Raw genomic sequence first — 11,714 nt, forward strand, 5'->3', positions numbered from 1 at the left:
AGATCACATAACAAACAAATGAAAATAAGTGTAAGTGTTACTACATATGCCAAAATACCTCATAAACTACAAACAAAAAAGCAAATTGTTGTCTCCACAAGCGAGTGGCATGACACATCATCACTATCATCGACCGCAGCATATGTTAGGACTGCAATTATTACAATTATGTAACAGTTATGTAACGACAAACGATTGCATTATGTTACACTTGCTACAATTATGTAACTACAAACAATATGTACCAATTTATGTAACAGTTGCATTAACAAGATGTAACTTTTAGTAACTTTAACTACAATTATGTAACTACAAACGATATGTAACAATTATGTAGCGACAAACGATTGCATTATGTTACACTGCCAATTAACAGTTGCATTAACAAAATGTAACTACAATTATAAGGCCTACACAATTATGCATTACCACAATATTGTGAAACAATTCATAAAATATTACAATTATGTATTACCACAATGTTAGTACAATATTATAAGTCATACAGCTATAGCACAATTCTGTATTACCAGTATCATCATACAAGTTAGGTGAAATATTAGACATTACTAAAGTGATAACTCTATGTAATGTATAACCTAGCAGTATTACCATTGCACAATTATATGCGTACGTCTGTTGTACATGCACGTCTTACAAAGTGTTATACAACAACCATTGCATTTATTCAAATATTTATACAACTTGTTTAAAATGTAATATTACTGAATAATCACTATTTACTATATTATATGTATACAATATTCATACAATTATGTTACTTTTACAATATTATGTATTTCACTTAATTAGCTTATAAGTTCATTATAATGTGTATATAGTATGTATTAATATATTAGGACTATTAACTGTCGATGGTACGCCATTTTCGCGCGGCCGAGCAGATGTCAGGACTACATATTATAATTACAAATCATAATAAATAGATAGATAAACAGATAGATAGAGAGACAGATAGAAGCAGGGAGTCAGATGATGAGAAGGTATTGTGTCTGCAAGAATCGAGCAATGCTAAACATGCTTACACACTCTTAACGCAAGGAATGCTTGATAGGCACACGACAGCGCCTAGTGACCATACACACACATACACACATACATACACACAGGCTGCTAGAACTTTCCATCCACGAGGAACACTACAGGGAGTCAGATGATGTTTAGCATTGCTCGATTCTTGCAGACACAATACCTTCTCATCATCTGACTCCCTGCTTCTATCTGTCTCTCTATCTCTCTATTTATCTATCTATTTATTATGATTTGTAATTATAATATGTAGTCCTGACACAGTTAGGCCCGATTTTCCTAGCAGGCATTACTTTCTTTGATGCATAAGCCGCATACTCCTTGCCGAGGTTACGCTTTTTCTTAGCAATGTTCTTCTCTCACTTCTCTGGCTGCGGTTTCCGAGCCCGCCCTTGCTTTTCAACACTCTTGGGGGCCTTGCACGCACTAGCCCCACCACTAGCCCCATCACTAGCCCGTACATCAGCCTCACTATTCTCATTATTATTATCACTATCACTATCATTAGTCACACCATAATCGGGATCATCCATACTATCGTCACTATTGATGCGATCCACTTCACCATCATCAGCACCTCTTTTACCACCGTAAAACTGCCTCACAGGTAAAGCACTTGACTCACCCGAATCACTAGACATTGTGCTCACTATAAAATATCCGATTACACTGTTCAGACACGGAAAAAGCTTGCAAAATCCACGGCAAAGGTGCACAACACGAAGTTGATGTGACGAGGATAGGCACCACGCATTTACTGACGCTTGTTGTGATGCGGGATGTCTGGGTACTCAGAGAGCAGGAAGCAGCCAGCCAATCACAAAGCGCGGCGTGTGAAGCTTCTGAGTTCTGATTGGCCCGCGCTGTCTCGCCCGCAACGCTCCGAGAGAATGCGAGTTAGCCAGGTTTGGACATGGGATGTCTACGGGGGACACTTGCTATGTTGTGGGTAAGGTTGAAAATAGTGCCTCTCTTTGAGAGAGTTTCAACCATGTTTCCAGTGCCTAAATGCGGATATTTTCACCACCGACCGCTAGAGGAAGGGTGAAAATAGTGTTATCTATCATAAAATGCACTTGGCGGGAAATGGCGCTTACCCGGGTTTGGATTCACGGCCCCTCATTTGTCTAAGTTCCGATCTAGAAAGAGAACCCAGCTGCACACTAGGCGTTCAAGGGATGGGAAGCTGACCCTTAAACACCTAGCATAACAATAACAAAATTATTTCACTCAATACTCAGGAAAATTGTGATGAATACGAGCATCAGTGTATCGTACCTGTTACCTGAAAGAAAACCACCTGTGAACAGGCCAGAAAGAAGATTACCTGGTTAGCTATAACTAAATTATTTCACTCGGTACTCAGGGAAATTGTGCTGAATATGAGCATCAGTGTATTTGTGATATGAAGTACAAATAATGCAAGTTGTGTATAACATTTATAAGATTTTCACGAAGCCCCTGATTAGCACAAATCAGTCTGAATTATTGGAAACATAATTACCTTATGCTCAACGATAATGCGTAAAATAGCCACAGCATTTACTTGTCAAAATGAAATTTCCTGTAATCGTTATGTCAAGTGTTATTATAAGTGTGTCCTTGTAAGGGGAAATTATTACAACTGACGGAAGAAGTGAGTACGGAAAAAAAAAAAGAGAGATTTCCTTTCCCACACAACTACGTACTTCTTTAATCCCAAATTCATGGAAAGAAGCCAATATCCACCCAGTTCCGAAGAAAGGAAGTTCGTCTGACCCCTCCAATTACAGACCAATAGCTATCACATCTTCTCTTGGTAAGGTATTTGAAACTTTAATTAATAAGCATATTGTTAAACATCTTGAATCCAACAACTTAATTAATGATAGACAATACGGTTTTCGCCACGAAAGATCCACCATTGACATACTCAATCTCTTAACTCATACCATCCATCAATCAATTGATCTTTTTGGAGAAACTCATGCAGTAGCTCTTGATATCTCTAAAGCTTTCGACAGAGTATGGCACCGTTCCCTGCTGTCCAAACTCCCTTGCTATGGACTAACGTCTTTTGTTCCTTTGATTTCTTCTTATCTTAGTGACAGGAAAATAAGAGTAAAAGTAGATGATGTATATTCGAATTTCCACTCAATTAACGCCGGCGTGCCGCAGGGATCAGTTCTGGCGCCAACCCTATTTCTGGTTCATATTAATGATCTCTTATCTGTCACTCACAATCCCATTCACTCATATGCAGATGACTCAACACTACATAGTTCATTCACACTCAGACATCCATTTACAAAGTCTAACATCTCTACCTCTCAACTCAATACAGCCATCTCCATAAATCAAGATCTATCTACAATCAGTGAATGGGGACAAATCAACCTTGTCTCTTTTAATGCTAGTAAAACTAAATATATACAGTTTACTAATAGACAGATATTACCAGATTCGTACATTACCTTCAGTGCTACTAATATTCCCATCTCCAAAAGTATTGAAATTCTTGGTGTCTCACTTAACAGTGCCCTCAGCTGGACCTCTCATGTCAGATCACTTGCTAAAACCGCCTCAAAGAAACTTGGATTATTGTACAGAGTCCGTAACTTCTTCGCCGATGAGCAGTTAGCTATAATTTATAAGAGTCATGTGCGCTCTCAGCTTGAATATTGCTCACCCTTGTGGAATGGTTGTGGAGAGGTTGCATTAAGACAACTAGACAAAATTCAAAATAAAGCTGTTAGAATCATTAACAACCCTGCCATTACATATAAACTACCTCCCATGCAAGTAAGAAGGAATGTTGCCTCCCTTGCATTATTTACAGATATTTTTTTGGCAAATGCTCAGACGAAGTTGCGTCCATGGTGCCACCTCACCATGCCTTCCCTCGTGCTACACGGGCATCTGGTAGCGCTCATGACTGGAATGTCACTCAACCACATTGCAGAACTTCTGCCTATCAGAATTCTTTCATTCCCCGAACTGCATCTCTCTGGAACTCGCTTCCCCAGAGTTGTTTTCCTCCAAATTTCAACCTACAACTGTTCAAGTCTAACTGTTACAGATATTTTATGAGCAGAGGACACCAGTAATCTGGTGTATGGATTATTTTTTTTCTCCATTTGTTTTTCCTTCCTCCATTCTGTTATTTAAAAAAAAAAAAAAACTAAAGGGTATAGTGGCATTATGAAACAGGTGGAAACCCCTTTGGGGAGCCACATGGACAGGGTGATGACTCATCCTTACGATGGTGAGTAAGGAGTGGAGTTTCCCACATTCCATCCAAGGATACCCAGGCAGTGTTACAATCACCACTCTGGTCAGTGCTGCCAACGCTAGGCACCGAAGCCAAGGCCACGGCCAGTGGCGCACGGTCGGATCGTCCCCGCCAAATGTGAAAAACCACTTATCTTCAGCTCATCCTTACTCATTGACGGGACCACCTAGAAACCTCAGGATACCTTCATTCAAAAGAGGAAGAGTCTTATGAGCTTTTGCTTACTTCTCTAGCTATTATAGTTTGGCAGACATTAGGATCTGAAAAAAGAGTATTTTTGCCAAAATCTCGGAAATCCCCCGTAAGGAGGATTGGGCAAAGGCCGGGAACCCCTGGCAGCTAGGGGTTAATTAATCTGGCTGAAATAAGGAATTTCTATCTGGTTACGCCCTCGCGATTCTATCCACTCGAGTGAATTCACGTGCAGTCAGTTAACTCAAGTAGCGCCACAATGATGTTTCATTTTAGGAGCTGTTAGATAGCCTGTGTTTGTGAACTTGTGTCGACAGTGCTGTTCTATTCCATCGTCCCTGCATCCAGCAAGGTGCCATGCTTAACCCCTTCAGTACGACAACCTTTTGTTTCCATTAGTTTTCTTTCATGAGATTAATATCTTCCACTTAGGGAAGACATTTCGTAATATTGGCTTTTAAGACTTTAGTAGTCATCAGTGTAGGAAGAGGTTGTAGGAGGAGGCTGTAGCACGGGCCAAACAGGGTGGTACTCCCGAGGGGTATGGGAATGCTGGTGATAGGGAGAGCTGGAGCTCCTGTTTCACTAGCTATATAACCATCCCCCTTTGCTGATCTTTTCAGTGTAACAGTAACATGGAGAGTAGACCAGCATACTCTCCTAAACATTTCCTCTAACTATCTTATGCACTACACCACATACACGGGGTTCTGCCGGCATAGATCATGGGTCCAGGGTGAGATGGGGCTCGGGCCTGTGATAGAAGGTACAGGGCACTGCGGTTCCCAGGCTGCCACTTCTGCCCAATAGAGAGGGGCCCAAACCTGGGAGTAGCACTCCAGGAGGCTACCCTATCAGTGAGTGTATAATGGCGGGACAGTTGCAGTGCCAAGGCGCGCTTGGAGGGCGTCCCTGCAGCTGTCCTGGCAGGGTGCCCCGAGGCCACTACCACAGCCACTGGTAAGCTGGTGGGCTAGGGGTTCCGGATCCAATGCCTGAACCTGAGACTGTCAGTGAGTGGGGCCTGTGGTGTGTCTGTCCCCCTTTATTAATACTGATTATGACAAAATACAAGGATAAGTTTCAAAGCAAGCCTGAGGACAGCAAATCACCCAGGGGGATGAGGGTGGATTCATGGAATGTAGGAAGTTTGAGGGGAAGAGCGGGGGAAGTCGTTGAGGCATTCAGTAGGAGGTGGGTGGATGTGGCATGTGTGCAGGAAGTCCGGTACAGGGGTGGATCAGCCAGGAAGACTGCTGGGTACGACTGTTACTATAAGTTGTTTTGCAGGGGGGGGACAGACGGATAGGGGGGTGTTGGTGTGATCATTGCAGAGAAATGGGTGGAATATGTTATGAATGTTATGAGAGTAAGCGATAGGATATTGGTTGTGAAAATTCCGTTCAGCAGAAAGATAACTGCAGTTATATCGGCATATGCTCCACAGGCAGGATTGGATGAAGTAGAGAAAGATAGATTTGGGATTATTTAATACGTGTAGTAGGTGGTATGCGGGATGATGAGATAGTGGTTTTGGGAGGGGACTTAAATGCTCATGTAGGTGAAGCAGCACAAGGTTATGAAGAAGTACATGGGGGATGTGCGTATGGTATAAGGAATGCGGAAGGGGAAAGGATACTCGAGTTTGGGGAGGCAACGGACATGATTGTGTGTAACACATATTTTAGGAAAAGAGAGAGTAGATTAATTACTTATGAGTCTGGGGGAAATAGCGGTCAGATAGATTATTTTCTGGTTAGGAGGGCTGATAGGAGGTTAGTGAGGGATATTAAAGTTATAGGACGTGAGGAATGTGTGCAGCAGCACAAACTATTGATCTGTGATATGGTGCATAAAGAACGAGTGATGAGAAAGAGGACTTACGTACCTAGGAGGATATTATGGAAGCTGGAAAACCAAGTAGTAAGAGATGCCTTTCATAGAGAGATGAGGAGTGTGGTGGCTGAACAGGGAGCCGTAGACAGATGCATTAATGAACAGTATAGAGCCCTCAAGAACAATCTCTTGAGAGTTACTGATGTAATATGCAGTTGGACAAGAGGACCACCAAGACGTAAAGTAACTTGGTGGTGGCATTAGGGTGTAGAAGCTGCAGTTAAGGAGAAAAGGAGGTTTTTCCGGGAATGGAAGAAGGGTGGTAGCAAGGAGGAATACTTGGCTGCCAAGTGTAGGGCTAGAAGAGAGGTATACAGGGCGAAGTTTGAGTCACAGAGACTTTTATTAGCTAACCTAAATCATGGGGAAAGGAAAAATATGATATTTAAGGTGGCAAATCAGATGAAGAGGGATAATCGGGATATTATAGGTGAGCAATGTGTGAAGAATGATGAAAGAAGTGTAGTGGCGAACAGTAAGGATAGTAAAGATCCATGGAGAGAGCATTATAGCCGGCTGCTGAATGAGGAGTTTGATGGGACAGGGAAGGTTCGGAGCCAGCAGATCCAGTGTTCGGCTCTTGGCCTTTGATTGATGCTGCTACTGTGAGTGAGGCACTAAGCAGGATGAAGGTGGGGAAGGCACCAGGTGTGTCTAGGTTGACTGCCGAAATGTTGAAGGCCTCAGTAGATATAGGGGTGAGGTTAGTCGTGAACCTGGTAAATATGATTATTTATGAGTGTGTTGTCCCAGATGATTGGCTGAAGAGTATAACTGTAAATGTGTATAAAGAAAAGGGTGATGCCTTGGAAAGAGGAAATTATAGGGGTATAAATCTTTTAGATCAGATAATGAGGGTAATGGAGGGTATTAGAAGGTATGATTAGAGAAAGAGTGAATATCAATGAGATGCAGTTTGGGTTTATGCCAGGTAGGGGGACCGCTGATGCCATATTCATTGTTCGGAGTGAATGGAGATTTGAGTGATGAGTTTTTCTGAATGTTGGTGTGCATCAGGGGTCAGTTTTGAGTTCCATGTTGCTTATCATGGTACTTGAAGCCCTCTCACGTGACTTCAGAAACGGACTCCCGTGGGAGATGTTGCATGCTGATGACTTGGTGTTGATTGCAGAAAACAAAAGGGAGGCAGAAGAAAGGTTTAGGATGTGGAGAGACGATATGGGGCACAAGGGCTTAAGGATAAATGCAGATAAAACAAAAGTGATGATATCTAGGGTTGGTGGCGATGCTGTCAAAGACGAGGGAGACCTGGGAGAGTGGCCATGTGCAGTTTGCCACAAGGGCATGGGAAGTAATTCCATCTTGTGCGGTGTTTGTGATAAACGGGTAAACAAGAGATGTAGTGGTATCAGAGGTAAACTGCGAGAAAATGCTGATTTTATGTGTGCGGCGTGTCGGGGAGAGCAGATGGAGATTGTCAGGCGTGAAAGGATTGAACTTGCTGATGAATCTCTTGAGTGTTTGGAAGAGTTTTGTTATTTAGGAGACATGTTGTGTGCTGGAGGTGGAGCTCTGTGGCTAGGGTGAGAAGTGGTTGGAAGAAGTTCAGGGAGCTCTTGCTTCTCCTGACAGTGAAAGGACTCTCCCTACGTGCTAAGGGGTCTTTGTATGCAGCATGTGTTAGAAGCGTAATGCTGTATGGTAGTAAGACCTGGGCAGTAAGGGAGGAGGATATTCGCAGGCTCTGACGTACAGAAATAACAATGATTAGGTGGATGTGTAGTGCGTCCCTGCGTGCAAGGAATGGGGGGGATGGGTTTACGATGGAAGAGTTGAGAGGTAGGAAGGGACTGGAGTGTATTGGTGTTATGATGATGAGAGGTAGATTGAGATGGTTTGGGCATGTGGAGAGGATGGGAGATGATGATTGGGTGAGGAAGGTGAGAAGTGTTAATATTAGGGGTGGGGTTACGAGGGGTAGACCGAGAAAGACATGGGACGAGGTCATTAAATGTGACCTCAGGGTTAAGGGACTGAACAGGGAGGCTGCAACAGATCGTGCAGCATGGAGAGCCGCCATTAGGTGACCAAGGCCAACGCATGCAAGCATGTTGGAGCCTTCAAAAAACGAAAACGAAAACAAAAGAAGTCCCTAAAATACCATACTACCCTCATTATACTGCCCAGGTTGAAACGACGCAGTAATCGTATTCCAGCTAACTCCAAGCATTTTATTCAGCTGACAAAGTTATCAGAACCTGAGTGTTCATAAAGGTGCCATTTACCCTAGCATGTCGGGACGATCCAAATATTCCACCGTAGCTGATGCCAGACGATGTAATTCAGCTGAGTAAGGCAAACGGCCTAAGAATGTTAAGCTGCATGAAATTATCTGGTGAAGGTAAGAAGAAACTGAAAAAGAATTACATTAATCTTGCTGAGAGGCTTAAGGATTTTGGCTCATCCTCTTATATTCATCTGAGTGCAGAAAAGCAAGTATTCGGACGTTGGTCGACATATGTTAGAAAATACAAAGTTGAACTGATTACACTATTATGTTCATGAACTTTGAACGCTATTGCAGAAAACAGAGACGTTTCTGCACACTTATATTTTTGTGAGAAACCGAAATACAGTAATGTGAACGTTTTTCCCTCTACCACCCCACCCCCGCCTCTCTCTCTCTCTCTCTCTCTCTCTCTCTCTCTCTCTCTCTCTCTCGTGTGTGTGTGTGTGTGTGTGTGTGTGTGTGTGTGTGTGTGTGTGTTCTTACCTAATTGTATCATTACAGGAATGAGTCAAGCTTGTACTGTCCTATGTAGTAAATCATTTTATCATACATATCCTTAAATTTATGAATTGTTTTGGCACACACTATTTCATTCGGTAGTGCATTCCACTGATCACTTGCCCTATTAGGGAAACTGAATTTCCTTACGTCTTTATCACCTCTTTTTTTATGCAATTTTTTGCAACGTCCTCTTGCTGATGCTTTTTCATAGGTTATATACTCATTTATGTCTATTTTCTCTTTCCCTAAGACACATTTATGTGGCATAATCATGTCTTCTTTTTTCCTTCTCTCCTGTATTGTTGGCAGATTCATTTTTTCTAGTCTTTCTTCGTAGCTTAGATCCCTTAAGCTTGGTACCCATCTTGTAGCGGCCCTTTAAACTTTTTCAATCTTATCTATGTGTTTCTTGAGACGAGGATTGCAGACTACTGATGCATACTCCAGGGTTGGTCTGATGGATGATGTTATTATCTTTCTCAGCATGTCTTCATTTATGTATGTGAATGCTGTTCTCATATTAGCATGCAGTGTATACATGCTCTGTACCTTCTCACTGATGTGGTCAACCGGAGATAGTCTGTTACTGATAATCACTCCTAGGTCCTTCTCTCTTTCTGATATGTGTAGGGTTTTATTTCCTAACTTATAATCTCAATCTGGTCTTTTTCCACTTTTACTAAACTTAATTACCTGACACTTGTCCTCTTTGAATTTCATTTGCCATTTATTGCTCCATTCATAATGTTTATTTAATTCTTCTTGTAGCTCTCTACAAGAGTCTGTGTTAGTAATTCTACTTTGTATTTTTGCATCATCAGCAAACATATTTAGATAGCTTTCATTTCCAGTATTACCATCTATGTCATTTATATACACTGAAAACATTACCGGTGCCAGCACTGAGTTCTGTGGAACTCCGCTGACCGCTTCCCTGCATAATGAGTAATTTCACCTTAATACTGTTCTCATTTCCTTTTTTCTGAGAAAATCTTCTATCCAACAGTACAGGCTGCCTTGGATTCCTCCTTGATGGTACAGTTTCCATAAAAGTCTTTGGTGCAGTACTCTTTCAAATGCTTTCTTGAAATCTAGACAGATACTGTCCACCCATCCTTCTCTTTTCTGTAATGTTTCTTCAACTCTATCATAGTAGCTCAACAAATTGGTAACATGATTTTCCCTTTCTGAAGCCCAACTATCTTTCTGTTATCATATTGTGTTCTTCTAGATGGTTTACCCAAACTTTTCTTACCAGCTTTTCTAATAGCTTACTTACAACACTGGTTAGTGATACTGGTCGGTAGTTGAGTGGATATTGTCTATTACCCCTTCTTGAATAGGGGAACAATGTTTACTGTCTTCCAAATTTCAGGTAGTTTACCTTGACCCAAGGATTCCTTGAATATTAAATATATTGGTCAACTTAACTGTTTTACACATTCTGACATTCATATTGCACCCAACATGAGATTTTGTCAGGACCATTTGCTTTTCCTTTGTCTAATTTACTTAACTCCTGTATTTCTTTTTCTGATATTTATAAATCTGGTAATATGTGTGGGCATGCTTGTTCCATATCATCACCCTCAAAATTATTTTTTTCTGTAAAAAATGATTGGAAATTTTTATTTAGTGCTTCACATATATCTTTCTCTTGTGCATAGATGACCCCCTTGTCCGTAATTTTCTCTTGTGTATAGATGACCCCTTTGTCCGCAGTGGATTGTATTTTGTCTTTAACATTGGTTTTGCTTCCGATGTAGTTGTAAAATAGCTTCGACTGATCACTACTTTTGTTTATAATGTCTTCCTCAAACTGTCTTTGGGCTTCTCTCCTTATCCTTGTGTAATCGTTTCTTGCCTGTTTATAATTATTATATGCGCTCTCACTATTGTGTCTTCCGTATCTATTCCACAACAAGTCTCTTTTTTTCTTTTTCTTTTTTACATTCTGCATAAACAATTTCCTTATTTTCTTTTCTGCTTCTTTGTGCTGTGGTATGTAGTTTTGGACTCCTATTTTATAAAGTTTACAGAATTTTCTATATATAACATTTAAATCTTGTCCTCTAAGGTCCTGTGAGTGTGTGTGTGTGTGTGTGTGAACAGTGACAAATACCGTTCAACCTAGACAAATGCAAGGTGATGCACACTGGTCATGCAGATCCAAGAACCAACTATTCTGTTTTCGGAAGTGCAATCGGCACTACTGACTTAGATAAAGACTAGGGTGTATTACTCAGCAGTAACTTCAAGTTCTCCAAACAGTGCACTGAAGCAGAGAATAAAACAGGGAGACTTTCAGGTTATATAAAGAGGCGGTTTAGGTACAGAAGCAGGAAGATAGTCCTCTGTGCACAGTTCTCTTGTAGAGCCACATCTGGACTAAACTGTGTAGCTCTGGTCACTCATTCAGTAGGGATTACTGTAAGGCTTAACAGAGTTCAGACACAGGGAACTAAATTTATCCCATCCCCCAAGCAAATGGGATTAGAAAAAAAGGCTGCAGGTACTTTTCTTTATGCAAGAAAGAAGGAACCAAAGACAAGG

The 11,714-nt window shown here is 41.3% G+C and overlaps 1 pseudogene; it reads left to right on the plus strand.

The window, feature by feature from the left end:
- Positions 1-1,829: 1,829 nt before the first annotated feature.
- Positions 1,830-11,714, plus strand: part of LOC145399115 (uncharacterized) — a 111,504-nt pseudogene continuing 101,619 nt past the window's right edge.

This window comes from Coenobita brevimanus, chromosome 47, assembly GCF_032717465.1.
Source record: "Coenobita brevimanus isolate Jiangsu-jjx chromosome 47, ASM3271746v2, whole genome shotgun sequence".
In the NCBI taxonomy this organism is placed as follows: Eukaryota; Metazoa; Arthropoda; class Malacostraca; order Decapoda; family Coenobitidae; genus Coenobita; species Coenobita brevimanus.